The sequence below is a fragment of the Prionailurus viverrinus genome, chromosome C1 (assembly GCF_022837055.1).
Source record: "Prionailurus viverrinus isolate Anna chromosome C1, UM_Priviv_1.0, whole genome shotgun sequence".
NCBI lineage: Eukaryota > Metazoa > Chordata > Mammalia > Carnivora > Felidae > Prionailurus > Prionailurus viverrinus.
Genome location: NC_062568.1, coordinates 4,823,439 through 4,840,085, shown reverse-complemented (window position 1 = coordinate 4,840,085; position 16,647 = coordinate 4,823,439). Strand labels below are relative to the sequence as shown.

Sequence of the window (16,647 nt, the reverse complement as noted above, 5' to 3'; positions counted from 1 at the left end):
TTTTTATTAAATAGTTTTCCTATCACTAAAGATCCACATGCTTGGGGTCAAAAAGGAAATTGAATTAACACAGAAGGGCATATGGTGAAATACAGGAGACCCTCCCCATTCTCTGAATTTCAATGTCAAATCCCAGAGTCAACCACTATCAGCAGGGTTTCTGTTGTTGTTTGGTTTGCATTTGTGGTTTCACTTTTGCATCTCCTTCTAGAAATTCTCAATGTGGTTAGAAGCCTGAAGAGACTTTTGTTTCCTTTTTTTCCACAAATGTGACCATACCAAATTACTATCTTACAGTTTCCTTTTTTTCTTACGATATATTGAACATTTTCCCCTAAGAGCAACCCACAGTACATCTTATCTCCCACTCCTCCCCCCTCCCCCCCCCCCAAGAATATTCCAACACCAAGATGGCCAGCATCTAAATAATCACAGGACCCGAAGAAAAGGTGGGTAAACTGAGGAAGACGCTAAGCGTCGAATAAATCAGTATATTAAAGCCTTAGGTTTTGATCTTTAAAAAAACATGCAAGTAAGCGACCAAATGCTTAAAAAGTACGTAACTGACACTCGCTGCTATTGACTCCTTAGTTTTTGCAAACTATTTAGTAAATACTCTTCCACTATGGAGGGACAATAAACCAGAAACAAGGTCCAGAAATAAAATCAAAAGCGTAGCAGGCCACTTTCCAAAATGAGGAAACCTATACACAGACAGAAGTAACTGACCCAAAGCCACAAATGCTGTTATTACTGTCATCATCCCTTTGATTTTCAAAGTCCTTTCCTGAAAAGGCACCTCTAAGTTGTCATTTAAAAAAAAAAAAAGATTTTTTTTTAAATAAACAACTTTATTTTTACGTAGATTTTTTACTGAGCTACAATTTACACAGTGTGAAATGTACAGAGCTCAAGTACAAATAGATTCAAGTTTTAAATACATAAAAGCAGTGGACAACCAGAGTTCAGAAGTCCAGATTCCAGTCTCCCGGCCACAAGTGTCCCTTGCTTTCGCGAGCTCCTCTACTGGCACAGCCTCCTGGGGACAGAGCCCCTTCCTACCCAGGGTCTACAGGAAAACCCATCAGAGCTCTGGGATAACTCCAGAAAACTCTATGTCAGATAGCAAAGCAAAGCATGGAACCCTCCATCAAAATGAACGTCTGCACGAGGTAAGCTCCAAATTTAATTTCTTTTATGCTGATGAGGTTTACGGGTCTCTGAAAATATGAAGCTCAGCTGTTTGGGATGAGCTTTTGTTTGTTTTGCTTTAATTCATGATAGTGCCTTTCTGGAGAGAAAATAGCACTGAGAAGAAATACAGTCAGAAGTGAACTATTCAAAGCCTCTCCTTCGGCCCTGGCTCTGAAGTGGACAAGGTTCCTTAATCTCACTCCAAGTCCGAGAACGGGGGGAAGGAGGCAATGAGTAGCCGCACCTGAAAACAGAGAGGATTCGGAGAAAGGATGAAACTCCGCCCGAGGGCCAAGACAGTCGACAGAAGGGCCACATATGGTTGACAGCTGCAGAGAGGAACCGGGATCGCCGGCTTCAAATGACACGGAGACACCCAGCATCCACTACCAAGTCGTATTTCCCAAGATCCTCGCTGCTAAACTGCATTAATTCAGACATAACTCGTTCAGATTTTGCAATAACTCCCCGTCACTACCCGTCTCCTTATCCTAGTGTCCCCAGGTACTTCTAAACACAGTCCCGGCTCTGTCTTTACAGCTTCGTTCTCCAATTCCACTAATGGACCCTCCAGTCACCCCAAAATACTAAGAAGTCCTTCACTCCTCCAAGCCTTTTTGCTGTTTCCTCTACCTAGAAGGCCCTTAAGAGTGAACCCAAGTGTCACTCTCTCTGGGAATATTCTCCAAACTCCACTGAAGACTATTATCGGCTGTCTCCACCCCTGTGCTCCCCAAAGCATTTGTATATACCTCTACAATAGCCTTTTATTTTCGGTACCTAATTATTATTCTCTCTTCCACTGAAGTGCTCATTCCTTCTCGGTCGCCAAAAGGGGACAAGAGACAGGGCCCTGGAATACAGCAGGTGCTTGAAAAACAAACAGTAACACAAAAGCCATGACATAGACTGGCGTGGATTGTCTCATGAAATGCTTATACCTGAAATGAACTTCCTCAGAGATTTGCTTCCTGAGCAAAAAAAAAAAAAAAAAAAAAAAAAAAAAAAAAAAAAGTTAAAAAAAAATCACGACAACAAAAGATACATAAAAAAGAAAAATCAATGACAATATCCTCCTGTCCCATTTCCTCTTATTCTCATTCATCTCGTGTCCATACGCTGTCAAGCTGTACAAGCTGTAATCACAGGGTACCTCTTGCTGCACATGCTTTGGAAGTCAATAATGGAACCAAGAAGCAGCTGAGGCGGTAACCGAACAAGGCAGGGAAGAGACCAGATCGGGGTTAGCAACAACGTGGAGGGCTACAGTGTTGACCAAAGGTAGGCTGGTGCAGAACAGTCTCGAGCATGGAGGGGCAGACAGCCTGGATGTCCAGGGTCTGGGACAGAGTAGATGGGCCCGCTACGGAAGCGGGTTCCATAAACAGAGGCCAGGTTTGGAGCCCTGGGATTCAGGGGACAGGCAGGGAGTCGACAGATGGCTGTGGTCCAAAGACACAAGCCAGACTGAGAAGCGGAGAAGAAGGAGCTACAGGAATGGAAAGACGCAGGGATGCAAACCACTAAGCCCAAATTGTGCCCGATAGATGGATTTGCTGGACAGAATCCCTCTGCGGATCTTCAATAGAGTCGGATTAACGTCTCTTGGTCCACACTCTGTTCTTTGCAGTCTTCCTAAAGTCTCCCTCACCTGAATTCTCGTTTCAAATGTCAGGATGTGTCAAAGTGAAATCTCTTAAAGTCAGTTGTCTCCTCTCATCACATAAATGTGATCACATACGCAATTATTAATCTCAGTCGAAGCTTCAAAGAGCATTAGAGAAAATGTGTTATTCAAGAATCGGAGTGAAAAAGAGAGAGAGAGAGAGAAAGAGAATCATCAGATGGGACCAAAGAGATCATCTCGTTCCGGGTTTTTCTTGTAGACAAGGAAATGGAGGGGAGAGACCTGCCTAAGGACATGTGGCTAATAAGCAGTGGGCCACAACTGCTAATACCGAACAAAAATGTGGGTCAGACACTGCACAAATCACTCCATGTATGTGATCAACTTTAAACCCCACGGTGTCTTGAAACCACTTTAACAGGAAAAAGGAGGCCCAGAAATATCGGGCGACCTGTACAGAACTCACAAGTGGCCAGTGGCCAAATGACAGAGCCCCAGACAGAGAGGCATCTTTGCTTCACACACGTTGTATTTGATTCTAACAAAAGGACTGTACAACCAATGAGGAAAACGAGTCAGGGAGAGCCGGAAGTTGGCCCCAAGCCCAGAGGATTTGGACACCCAACGGCCCATACTCTCCAGTGAACCGACAGGCAGTGAGGCTGGGGAACCCAACGGTGGGGAGGGGGATGGGGGGACTCCAGCCCCCAGCAGGTGGCAGCGGTCAGACCCAGGCTGGCAAACTAGGGTTCCATATGTACAGTAGATGACTTCAGTCTTTTCTGAGACCTAGGGTCTGTTAGCACCCTGTGTCTTTAGACTCAGAGCTTTCACATATCCAACAGGACACCACTTCCCCATTAATGCAAATTAATGAGGTGTTGTTACAGGTTTTTTTAGTTGCCTTGGTGTAAAATTAAAACTAAGTAAATAAAACAGTAATCGGAAAAGTCAAATAAGGAAGCCATTTAGTCTAAAACTGTCAGTGTTTACACCAGGGCTTTACTTCCTTCAGTTTTACGGTGCCACTTTGGCTTGACTTTTTCTTTTTTTTTTTTAACTAAAAATTAAAAAGAAAAACAACTTATTTTTCCCCAAATTTCACCAGATTGCTCGAACCCAAAAATATTTTCAAAAATATTCCCCAATTCTCTATCCCACCACATTGGCAGTTCAGCATAGACTTGCTCCCTTGCGTGGCTACTTAACAGCATTATGTATATACAGCTGATAGCTTCACACGGATTTAACCTCGCTTAAAGAACAGATATTTTCGCTTACGCATTTTTTAGTAGAGTGACCAACTTGTCCTGGTTGGCCCAGGATTTCCTAACCAAGGCACTGAGCACTCTGCATCTTGAGAATGCCCCAAGTCCCGGGTAAACAGGGAGAGTTGGACGTTCTATCTTTGAGCTTCTTAGAGTCTTGAGCAATTTAGAGTCATCCTCTCCCTTGAGTTTCTCGCCCCCACAGTTATCTGGAATCACCCCTCCTCACTCCACTGGAACCTGACCTGTCCAAGATCCAATGATCCAACCAAAGGCCTCCTACGGGACTTCCACCTTCTCAACTCGCGGCCCTGTTCAGCTTTCCTGTCTACTCCCTCCTTCTTAAGACCCTTTCCTCATTCCTTTTCCACACTTGCCTCCAACTGCTCCAACAATTTCTCTTCACAACCGTCCCTACCCTTGGACTTTCCCAGGGTTCTGCACTCAGCTGACCCATTTTCTCCTGAGACCAATGTTCCCTGGGCATCCGCCACCCTTCCAACTTCAGCTATGTCCATAAGCCAACACACCCAACCTCCACCACCAACCATTCCCTCCCTCCCAAGGATAAGACAGAATTCCAACTGTCTGTGGAAGGCACTATGGGATGACTCATAACAACCGTATTCCCGACATATTCAAAACGGAGCCCTCTCTGCCCATCCGTCTAATGGCGCCCTGTCTAGGCTCAGAGAGCAGCATCCCTTCCTCCCATCTCTCTCCCACATGCCTACACCCAAGCACTTGGCACATGCTGGTGATCCGCCTCCCACATTTCTCTGGGGCTGCTCCCTCCGCCACCGCCATCCCCTCCCTGCCAGACCCCATGGAGGCTCTCATTACGCCAAGGCCAGTATCGCCCTGAGTGCCTCCCCCCCTGTTCTGAAGCTCTCTGTGCTATCAGAGCTCCCCAAACGTAAATATGGTCATGACATCGGCAATGCCTTCCCAGTGCTTCAAAGGACCGAGTTCAAACTCTTTTAAGATGGTATCTGAAACTTCTCCCAACTTGGCTGCAATGTACCTATTCCCAGCCTGATCTTGGATCGGTTCTCTTCACACACTCAGAACTCCATGAGCCAGTGCCACAAACACCCACGGGTACACAGGCTGAGATGAGCCGCTAGTCTCCCCATCATGTCATGTCCGTTCTTTTTATCTTTCTGCAGTGTTGACTCGCAAGTGCTAATCTGTATGTGGACTTTTCTGCAGTTAAAGGCACAGCATAAACATAAATTTTCACTCCTTTTTCAATGAACATCATTAGTATCCTTATATTATTACTGTATAGCTTCATAATCAATCTGATGGTTATACAAACACATAATTTACTGAATCATTTCCCTGTTGTGGGACCTTTAGGCGGCTTCCAACTTTTTACTATTATAAACATTACTGCAATGACTTTTTTTTTCTTACACATGGCTTTCGTTGTCTTTTGAATAACTGCCTCAGGATACATTCCCAGGAGGGGGATTGCTGGGTCAAGGGTGTGGAAATTTTATGATTCGTTATAATTGTTGCCAAATTGCTTTTCCAAAGAGGCTGCACAAATTCCAAAGCTGCCACACCAAGGACTGCTAATTTCCCTAGCTTTGGTCTTAAAAAACAAACAAGAAAACCATTATGCACTGGGAACATGTAAAATACCATCTCATTATTATTTTAATTTGCATTTCTTTTATTATTAATAAGCTTAATTTTTCAAATGTGTTTACTAAGCATATTCTAATGTTTACGCATATTCCATGCCTGTTGGTCTACGTGGTGTTTCTTAGACATCAGTTACGATACTTGCCATAAAATTTAACCCTTTGACTGTCATATTTCATGCAAACACGGTCCTGGTTTGCTTTGCTGTTTGCTTCTAGCTACGCTGTCGTCCATTTTGGGGAACTCTAACGGGTCTTCCAGAAAAGACAGTGCTAATGCCTTACGTGGGGGTGTTCCAATGGTCCGGATGAAGACAATCCTGAGACACCCGATGGTTAACCACACTGAATCTGGAGTCAGAACAATGAGGCCTAAGCTACACACGCCACGGCCGGGCCACGCACGGCAGGTTTCTGTGCCTCAGTTCTCTCATCTGTGAAACAAGGAACAACATTTTTAAAGCCACGGAGTCTGCCATTCAGAAAGCCTAACACCCGGTAACATGGGCCACATTAGCCGCGTGGATCACACTATCTCCTGCTCTCTCTCCATAAATTATGCATTCCTATCAAACCCTGGACCTAGCTGGCAGTAATTTGGGGTTTTGATGTATCCTATGAATTTTAAACCAACTTCCTTTTAGAAATTGATAGACATGTATTTAAATATTATTTTCTTGGGGCGCCTGAGTGGCGCAGTCGGTTAAGCGTCCAACTTCAGCCAGGTCACGATCTCGCGGTCCGGGAGTTCGAGCCCCGCGTCGGGCTCTGGGCTGATGGCTCAGAGCCTGGAGCCTGTTTCCGATTCTGTGTCTCCCTCTCTCTCTGCCCCTCCCCCGTTCATGCTCTGTCTCGCTCTGTCCCAAAAATAAATAAAAAACTTTGAAAAAAAAATTTTTAAATATTATTTTCTTTCCTCTTGTGTCTGAGTCACATGTTATTTATCCATTGGTTTTATGACAGACCATCCCTGTGGGCTTTTCAATATGGACAAAATAAAATAGTGACCCACGAGGCAAAATAGGGACTGATATTCAAGCAGAATATCGACATAACATGTTTGTTTGGGTTTGGTTTTTTTACTCAGTTTAATTAAGCTGCCAGGTAGCCAGCATTTTCTAATTAACAATAGAGTCTATTGGCCTCACTAATGGATTCAGAAATTTAAAAACCCTCTATTCAAATGTCAGCTCTGAGTTACTGTTTTGTAGCATGTCATTTGGCCTGAACCTTTGCTATTTTTCATTAGTAAAATGAGAATAATAATACCTAACCTTTTAAACTCCCAAGACTATTATCAGGGTCAACTATAATAATGTCTGGAAATGTAAGGCAGGGACACTCTTCCCATTATTATGATTATGACGGTTACCATAAGGTTTGGTTTCCATATTTTCTCGATTTCGATTACATCTCCATAGCCCCTCTCACAGCACAGAAGTTAAGAGCTGGGAGGTCAGAGTCTGACAATAGTTCATGCTCATGACTTGGTCACTGACCAAGTGTTAGATTCAGGGAAATTTGCATGACCTGCCCGAGCTCAGTCTTCCGAGTGAAATGGAGACCGTCACGAGGATGGAGTTGGCTCATGTGTGTGCATGTGCTTGTCAGCCTGTATACACACAGCAGCACTGGAAAACTTCCATAACGTGTTGGTTATTCTTACTGACCCTCAAGAGCTATTCTCTACCCTCCATGCATTGCAGGAAGGAAACAAGAGGCCACTGGAATATTATCTATTTTCTTACCTTCTTCCAGGCCCAGGATGTTCCCCGCGGATTTTCTCAACCACCTCTGGACACCGCTCTCCCGGCAGCCTCTGGGCTCCACTGCCCTTTTCAGGACTGAAGGCATCCCACTGACGCTAGTTTCTGGTGCTTCATTATCTCCTATGCATCCCCTTAACTCTGTCCTATTCACGCTTCAATAGCCAGTTTGTGCTTTAAAAATTGTTTTAATGTTTATTTACGTTTGAGAGAGAGAGAGAATGCACAAGATGGGGAGGGATGGGAAGGGGGGCAGAGACACAGATTTCAAAGCAGGCTCCAGGCTCTGAGCTGTCAGCACAAAGCCCAATGTGGGGCTCAAACCCACAAACTGTAAGATCATGACCTGAGCCGGAGTCGGACGCTTAACCGACCGAGACACCCAGGCGCCCCTACAGTTTTGTTCTTAAAGTCACCTCAGTTAATCCTCTGAGCATGCCATCTGTTTTCAGCCCGGAGTTTTCAAACTCTTCACAGCCCTTCAAGGACTGAAAGTCTGACACTTGGGTGGCAGGGTCCACATCCCACCTAGGTCTGTGGCCCCGTCAAAAGGAAAGCACTGCTCATACCTTCTAGAATTAGTTTAACAGTTGCTTTTAAGAATTTCCACATGGGAACATTTCCTCACTTGTGTTCTCAAGACCACAGAAAGCAAAGGATACATTGTTGCTGAACCTTAAAGTAACATGAACATTCTGATTTGGAGGAGACCCTGAACTTGCTGCTGTTACATCTGCTGACAAAACTCAGCACTGATGATACTTCCCCCTTCCAAATGACCCCACCCAAGACTGTAGACCCCGGGAGCCAGGGATGGTTCCCACTGGCACATTTGAGGTCTCTGTACTCTTCCAGCTTGGACAAGTTCATCCCATCGCAGCTTCGGCCAGAGAGCACTGCCAGAATGTTCACCAACACCCACATGTACGAGGAAATCAGAACCGGGAGGACTCCTAACACTAAAAACTCCCTCGTCTCCTCTGATATTTCTTTCTCATGAAACTTGCCCGGAATAAAATTAAATCCAAAATAAATTCACGCATTTCAGAAGTTGGGGCCATTTGGGGCTAGGAGGGGAAGGAAACATTTACAGTTCATATGACAGCATATAACAGGAGCTACCCTGTTGGAATGACCCTCTTTAAGGATGATTTTTTTTTTAATTTTTTTTTTCAACGTTTATTTATTTTTGGGACAGAGAGAGACAGAGCATGAACGGGGGACGGGCAGAGAGAGAGGGAGACACAGAATCGGAAACAGGCTCCAGGCTCTGAGCCATCAGCCCAGAGCCTGACGCGGGGCTCGAACTCCCGGACCGCGAGATCGTGACCTGGCTGAAGTCGGACGCTTAACCGACTGCGCCACCCAGGCGCCCCAGGATGATTTTGTTCCACAGTAACTGCAATAGTGCTGATGTAGACAAAACCAGAGTGTCTCCGGCTTTATTATTTTTTTTTTTAATTTGCAGTGGCATCATGTTTTCTTAACGATAAGAGAATCTCGAGAGCAGAAATTTTCTTTCAAAGAAATCTGTGCTTGGTCGGAGAAACTGACCTTTGGGCTGACTTTATGAAGCACAACTCAATACATAACTACAAAATAAAGACCTACGCGTGAGGAAATAACCATTTTTATAAAATCACACTTAACCAACAAAAGGGCCTCATCTTTCAAATGTCAACACTGCTCCTCAAAATTACTGCAATAGGTTTCACGCTCAAATCTGTGTTGTCCAGCATGGTTGACACATTGCCCAGCCACACAAGACGATTTACATTTGAATTCGTTAAAACCAAACACGTTTCATAAAATCAGTGCCTCAGTCACAGCAAGCCACGTTGCAAGGACTCAAGGGCCACGTGTGGCCAGCAACCACAGTACCGGACAACACAGATGAGTGAACACTTTCATCATCGCAGAAAGTTCTCCGGGACAGCATTGGGTCAAAGCGCTTCATCCGATGAACTGTGCACATCTACGCTTTCACTGATGGCAGCTCAGGAGCGACAATTACAATATACGGGTGCTGCGGACCCTGTTCCGTTCCTTCTCACCTGAGCCTTCCTCTCCAGAGGCCGGAAATGGTAGACGGCCTTAGTGGGCTTGTGACACGATGCCACGCAGTGAGATGTGAGCGGAGCTCCACTGGGGACTCCAGGGGAAACCTTGCATTTCCCTCACAAAGGTAGCTCACCTTGTGCCTTCCCCATATTTGGCCATAAGTTGGTGACTTGGGGGGTACAGCCCCCATCTCTCAACCAAAAGGCACACATACGAGGATGAGAGTCTGCAGACCAAATCCAATAGGTTAGACAGATGGAAAGAAAGAACCCGCATTTCTGATGACGTAGTTAAGGAACTAATCAAACCAATACCAGCAACGACTCGTGGCTACACTTGTCACGTGAACAGCTGTATCCCTCCTGTTGAGCCACTGTTAGAAGCATTTCCATTAGAAGCAGTCATAGTCCTCTTGCCCTCCGTTATGTATACGGGCAGGGCCCTGCGAATCAGGTATTCCAAGATCTAAGATCACCCAAATCCTTGGAATCGTTAAGTCCAGAACAGTCCAACTGTTAGTAACAATTTATATTTATGCTTACCTGCATTCCATTGCTCATATATATTTAAGCAAATAACATAATCACAAAAAGATTTTATTAAATTTTACACTTACTATTTAAGATGTGCATACACATGGCAAATACAAGTACAGATCTAATGGCAAAACACTGAGGAGTCTCAACAAATGTCTTTGAGTGTGGCTACTCTCTGGGTAAGCTTTCTGCTTTAACGAGCACATACTCCCTTTGTGTGTGTGTGTGTGTGTGTGTGTGTGTGTGTGTATGCAATTTATAAACATCCAGGAAACATATATGGATAGAGATTTTCACACTCTTTCACATTTAAACAAAAAGGAATCTATCAAAACCATGTCGGTAGTCATTTTTCTAAAATGATCTTAATGATTAATGGTTAAGATCCCTTTACGCCCAGGAATACGATCTGTCGGTGCCTGGAATTTTACCATGAGAAACATCTTAGGCTTATGCAAAACAGGAGGAGTTTTGCAGCCTGTTAAAAATAGAATTCTTGAGGAGAGAACATATCCCTTATTGGTCCTTCACATTATTTGGTGTGAGAAATACACCTTATCTCAGAGAAACACCAGCACTCTGGAGGCCAATGGCCTGGAGGCTCAGGAAAGTGGAATTGTGGAGAAATGGTCGGCTGACTTCTCTCTTTAGCCTAGTCTCAAAGTCATCTAGGATAGCCTAAGGCCATCACTAATATTCTGTGTTTAGTACAAGTTGTGACTCACAAGGGAAGCTGAAGAATGATTTGTGAATGAATGAACGAATGAACGGTCAGCAATAAAGCCCACCCTTTGCCCCCCACCACCTCCCAACACAAACTCGCCAACAGTTCCACCTCACCTTGGAATGCTGCCTACGAGCTAACCTTGAGGCTATATGGCCTCCTAGACTCTACTGCATAGCTGTACATCGCATTTATCTTTACCCCAACTTGCAAGGTGATTGTACGTCCTTGCGTGGTCCCATTCAAAGGGAATGTTTAAAAACAATGTTACAATCAGTTTATGGTGATAAATAGTTACATACTTTTCTTCGTATGAAAACATTCCACCAGTCAACTCAAATCCACAGACTTGCAGGAGGGCACCTCTTTTTTATTACCTGACTTCTTCCATAAGCCGCTCTTCTTTGGGGTGGAGCTTTAGTTCACCTTCAAAATTTCAGACATGAACCCTCTTTGCTTCATGTAGCCTACATATGACACACTGATCCTGCAAAAAGCGCATCTGAACTTGGCTCCAGGCAGATGTCTTTTCAATAATTTCACCCAGGTGATCTATAAAGTTTTATTTAGCTCCTCTATTTACACATATGGTACATATTAAGGCTTTTATAAAGACACAAGGCATGCTGGGAGAAGGCTCTGCTAGGACTTTACGGAGGGAAACAATCGCCTCAGTACATCGAAGCATTTGATACGTTTTTAACATTTTAATTCAGTGCTTATACACCTCTCTGAGTAATGGCAATGTCCAACCGTGGCCTAGAAAGGGGTGTCAGTCTAAAAGAGACTATCATTCCTAACATAGGTCAAGGAGTTTTACATCTATCTGCAGAAAAGAAAGGTGTTCGGAATTGTAATTTGATACCAAAAGCAGATACCATATTGCACTTCAGTATCAGAAAGAGAAAAGAAGGGGGTGGGAAGGAAGGAAGGAAGGAGAGAGGGAAGGAGGGAAGGAGAGAAGGAAGGAGGGAAGGAGGAAGGAAGGAAGGAGAGAGGGAAGGAGGGAAGGAGGAAGGAAGGAGGGAAGGAAGGAAGGAGGGAAGGAAAGAAGTAAGGAAGGAAGGAAGGAAGGAAGGAAGGAAGGAAGGAAGGAAAGAAGGAAGGAAGGAGAGAGGGAAGGAGGGAAGGAAGGAAGGAAGGAAGGAAGGAAGGAAGGAAGGAGAGAGGGAAGGAGGGAAGGAAGGAAGGAAGGAAGGAGGGAAGGAGGGAAGGAGAGAAGGAAGGAGGGAAGGAGAGAAGGAAGGAGGGAAGGAGGAAGGAAGGAGAGAGGGAAGGAGGGAAGGAGGAAGGAAGGAGGGAAGGAAGGAAGGAGGGAAGGAAAGAAGGAAGGAAGGAAGGAAGGAAGGAGAGAGGGAAGGAGGGAAGGAGGAAGGAAGGAAGGAAGGAAGAAAGGAAGGAAGGAGGGAAGGAGAGAGGGAAGGAGGGAAGGAAGGAAGGAGGGAAGGAAAGAAGGAAGGAAGAAAGGAAGGAGGGAAGGAAGGAAGGAGGGAAGGAGAGAGGGAAGGAGGGAAGGAGGAAGGAAGGAAGGAAGGAAGGAAGGAAGGAAGGAAGGAAGGAGAGAGGGAAGGAGGGAAGGAAGGAAGGAAGAAAGGAAGGAAGGAAGGAAGGAGAGAGGGAAGGAGGGAAGGAAGGAAGGAAGAAAGGAAGGAAGGAAGGAAGGGGGGAAGGAAGGGAGATAGACTAAAATAATAAACCTTGATCAGTGAAGCAGAGACCGCAGGGGTTTTCAAGTGCTGAAATTCTTTCGTAAGCCCTGCATTTTGCAGTATGAGCCGTTCTTGGCCCTTACGGCACACTCAGATTAAACATCACTCAGATGCAGAGCTTGTTTGTCTCTTTTACAATTGGAAGTTTCTGTGTGAGTAATTTCTCTAAGCCCCTTTGGTGTAAAGCCCCCTTAGTCATCTGCTTTGTCAGCCATAGGACTTCAACACATGTTTCACAAGCTTGGACCCTAATTGGATTTAAATCAATAAGAGGAATTTATTGCTGCCCTTGGGGCTTTGCAATATCTGCTTGTGAAGCCTGGTGTGAGTTACTGGGGATGAAAAAGTTCATTTGTTCACTTTCTGTATCAAATTGCAGTCTACTTTTCAAAATCTAGCACATGATAATTTCCAAAGGGATACATTTTGCACACACAAACACCTAAACTCTAGAAACATAAATAAATATATATGTATACCTTCCTGTGCGTATATACATATGTATAATATACTATCATTTCTCTTGATTTGTTTCTCTGTGTTTCAATGAGTACTTGGCAGTTTTAAAAAGTTCTAAAAAGTGTCCTCCATACCTTCCCATTAAATAATCATGCAAATCACTAAACTCCTCTTATCTTGTTAAGACGGGCTCCCCGGCAATAGGGGACCACAACCATGTGAGGCACTGAGTTTTCACCCCAAACAGTGTTCCAGCACAAACCCAACTACTGGGGCACCCGGGTGGCTCTGTCGGTTAAGCTTCGGACTTCAGCTCGGGTCATGATCTTGCAGTTCGTGAGTTTGAGCCCCACGTCGGGCTCTGTGCTGACAGCTCAGAGCCTGGAGCCTGCTTGGGATTCTCTCTGTCCCTCTCTCTTTGCCCTTCCTCTGCTCTCTCTCTCTCTCTCTCTCAAAAATAAATAAAAATTAAAAGAAAGAAAGAAAGAAAGAAAGAAAGAAAGAAAGAAAGAAAGAAGAAAGAAAGAAAGAAACCCAACTACCAAGTGTCAGGAACAATGTAGAACATCCACATCCACATCACCTGCTGACGGTGGGCCACAGGACCAGGGAAACTGCAGCAGACTCTCGGTCCACTGAGAGCCAATGAGGCCAAACCAGACCACGTAGTTCAAAGTGAAGCACACAGCCCCTAACCCAGTAAATTCAGACTCAAGCTACCTTTTTGGTCTATGGAAAATTCTCCTCTAAGCCCCACACTTGGCCTTCTCTGTAACTCGCACATTTGGATGCTCCCCTCCTCCTGGGGATATAACATCACATGAATATATCACATCGGCCTTTGGGACAAAACAATGCCTACCAATTTCTTAACACCTACCATGTCCCAAGTGTTCAACCTGTATTCTCTCTAACCCTTCAAGCCAAGTACGTGCCCAAGGTCACTCAGTTGATCAAGTAACAGAGCCAGAAATAAACCCAAACGTCCACGGCTCCAAAGCAAGCTGTATCAGCTTCCAAACTTGGTCAGGTCTCCCTCATACACGTGTGTGGTCATAAGACGTATGCCGCCACGGAGGCGTCTCAACATTCCAGACGTGGGACGCCTTTCTACATAAACCCCCCGCCCACGACTCCTCTTTAACCTCCTCAGCTGGGGACACGGCAACGGAAGTCAGGGGTTGTGTCTCCTAATCCTAATCCCCCCCACCCATTCCCACCTCACCATCCACACGCCACCAAAACATATAAACGTGCACGCATGTAATTCATACACAGGCGTGTGCATGTATCTAATCACACGTGTAAGTAAAAAACGTGCTGGGAAACGTAGGTGAAGTGTGAAATGCAAACTAATGCAGCAGAGAAGCACTCTGAATTGAGACCGAGGGTAGGTGTCTTAAACCTGGCTTTCGATATCGTCATACGGCCCCTAAAACAAAGGTGTGCTCTGTTTATCAATAGAGCAGAGCTACAAGTGTTTCAGATGGGAAGGGCCGAGAATCTCGTACGGACAGGAAGGGCAAAAAGAGAAAACCCTGGATTTCTTCACAAACCACAGTCCTTCAGTTAAATCTATGAATTAAGATCTTTGTTGCAAAACAAAAAAAAAACCAAAATGGTCAAAACTGCCTATCAGTTTTTCATGACATAATGAAAATTATTCTAATCAGATGGCTTGCTCAAAGCTGGAATGACAGGTTTTAGCAGTGCAGGGAGGGCATGAGGGTGAGAACAGCTTCTGCAATAACGGGAATGTTCAGAGGGTGTCAGGCCAGCTGGCAGGCTGTCACAAGGGTTTCTGAGCCACTTACTAATTCTAGATGTACACGAGGAAGGCAGGTGTAAAGTGTCAGCGATGGGGACCAAGACGAGAAAAAGGATTAACAGAAATGGAAGGTCTGGGCGCCTGGGTGGCTCAGTCGGGTAAGCATTCAGCTCTTAATTTCGGCTCAGATAACGATCTCATGGTTCTTGAGCTCGAGCCCCACATCAGGATCCATGCAGACAGTTCAAAGCCTGCTTGGGGTTCTGTGTCTCCCCCTCTCTCTCTGGCCCTCTCCAACTCGCACATGAGTGTGCACTCTCTCTCTCTCAAAATAAACAAACTTTTTAAAAATGGAAGGTCTTAAAGTCCCGGTGATCAAAAGTACCCAATATGGTAGATTTTTGATGATCACTGTATAATAAGGAAACCTCTACTCAAGCATATGCCTCATTTATTTTTATAGAATCACTTTTAGTTAGTCATTCAGCAAACATGTACTGAGTATTAACTATGGCACCTTGTGTTGGGAGATCCAGAAAAACGTCTTTATTCACACCCAGAAAATAATGTACGGTGCCTGATAAATAAGTTGAACACGGTATGTCAAAGACTATGAATGCTCTAGGGAGAAACAGGCACACCGGCCAGAGTTTCCAGAGCCGCACGGAAAAAGATGTGACTTGAATTTACCTTTATAAGATGAGGAGGAATTTGAGACATTGAGGAAAGACAAGTAATCAAAGCAGAGACTAGAGCAAGAATGTAAAACCTGGGGGAACCCAGAAAGAAACACAGCAGGGAGACTGACTAGACATCAGATACAGGATCCAAGGTTGGACAGATGAACTCTCACTGCTAAATTTGGAAGCTGGACTTTGGACTCGTAAGAGTGGACAAAGGAGACCCACGATAGCCCTTGGGCAAAACAGAGACGGTTAAAAACAGAAAGATTCCCCCTGCAGCACAACACAAGGGGAATCAGAAACCATAGTTGTCATTTAATGCCTTCCCTTCTACCACATCTCTCTGACTCCAGCCAGAGAAAGTCCTCTGCTTTTAAGAACCTCCTTTGGCTCAGTTGGCCTGTCTAGATGGTCCAGGAAAATCCTCCTATGTTAAGGTTCATAATCTTAATTATATCTGCAAAATCCTTTTGCAATGCAATGTAGTACAATAGGCAGAATGGCCCCCCACAAAGATGTCCGCATCCTCACCCCCAGAACCTGTGGCTATAGTATATCACAACGTAAGCAGGAGTTAAGGTTGTTACCCAGCTGACCTTAAAGTAGAGAAATTATCCTACGTTATCCAGGTGGGCTCAATGTCATTCCAAGGGTCTTTTATTCTTTTATTTATTTTGTTAATGTTTATTTATTTTTGAGAGAGAGACAGAGTGCAAGTGGGGGAGAAGCAGAGAGAGGGGGAGACACTGGAACTGAAGCAGGCTCCAGGCTCTGAGCTGTCAGGACAGAGCCCGACGCAGGGCTCGAACCCATAAGCCTTGAGATCATGACCTGAGCCGAAGTCGGAAGATCAACCGACTGAGCCACCCAGGCGCCCCAGCAAGCGTCTTTTAAATGTGAAGGAAAGAGGAAGAAGAGTCAGCATCAGTGATGGTGTGTGAGAAAAAAGAAAGACCTGTCCAGCTTTGAAGGCAGAAAGGAGCCATGAGCCAAAGAATGTGGGAAATCTCTAGAAGTTGGAAAAATCAAGGAAAACAGGTTCCCTTGAGCCTGGGAAGGAGGTCGTCCCTAGAAACACTTTAATTTGAACCGAGTGTGACCCATTTTGGACTTCTGATCTCCAGAACAGGAAGACAATAACTCTGTGTTGTTTCGAGCCACTAAATGTGAGCTATTTTATTACAGCACCGAGGAAACTAA

The 16,647-nt window shown here is 44.8% G+C and overlaps 1 protein-coding gene across 4 annotated transcripts in view; it reads right to left on the bottom strand.

Moving 5' to 3' along the window:
* Window positions 1-16,647, bottom strand: part of PID1 (phosphotyrosine interaction domain containing 1) — a 230,285-nt gene that overhangs the window by 175,928 nt on the left and 37,710 nt on the right. Inside the window, exon 1 of one of the 4 annotated variants that reach the window (XM_047871725.1) lies at window positions 6,027-6,134. The exons of the other annotated variants lie outside the window; for them this stretch is intronic. The gene's annotated coding sequence lies outside the window, so the exon portion shown is untranslated. Of the gene's footprint in view, window positions 1-6,026; window positions 6,135-16,647 lie in introns of those variants that run through there. 4 annotated transcript variants of the gene reach the window in all.